The sequence below is a fragment of the Triticum dicoccoides genome, chromosome 5B (genome assembly GCF_002162155.2).
Source record: "Triticum dicoccoides isolate Atlit2015 ecotype Zavitan chromosome 5B, WEW_v2.0, whole genome shotgun sequence".
Taxonomy (NCBI): Eukaryota; Viridiplantae; Streptophyta; class Magnoliopsida; order Poales; family Poaceae; genus Triticum; species Triticum dicoccoides.
This window is the reverse complement of record NC_041389.1, coordinates 707,282,899-707,283,180: the sequence shown is the minus strand read 5'-3', so window position 1 is coordinate 707,283,180 and position 282 is coordinate 707,282,899.

Below are 282 nucleotides of genomic sequence, written 5' to 3'. Positions count from 1 at the left end.
CGCGCCCCCGCTCGCCACTCCTCTAGCCGGCCGGCCTCGCCGCGCCCTGGCGTTGGCCAGAGGCTGCGTGCGGGCTGAGTGGCCGCCGGCCCAGCCTCAATTAGAAAGAGAGAGAGAGAGAGAAAAAAACCTAACAGGGAGGCCCCTTCCAGGTCAAAACCACCGTTGACTAATGCCACATCAGCAGCGGGTGGAGAAAAACCAGCCGGAGGGTGTTTTGTCTGGTTTGGGTTTGTTTGGGGGGGTAAAAGAAGCGAAAAATAGATAAGGGGGTAAAGTAAA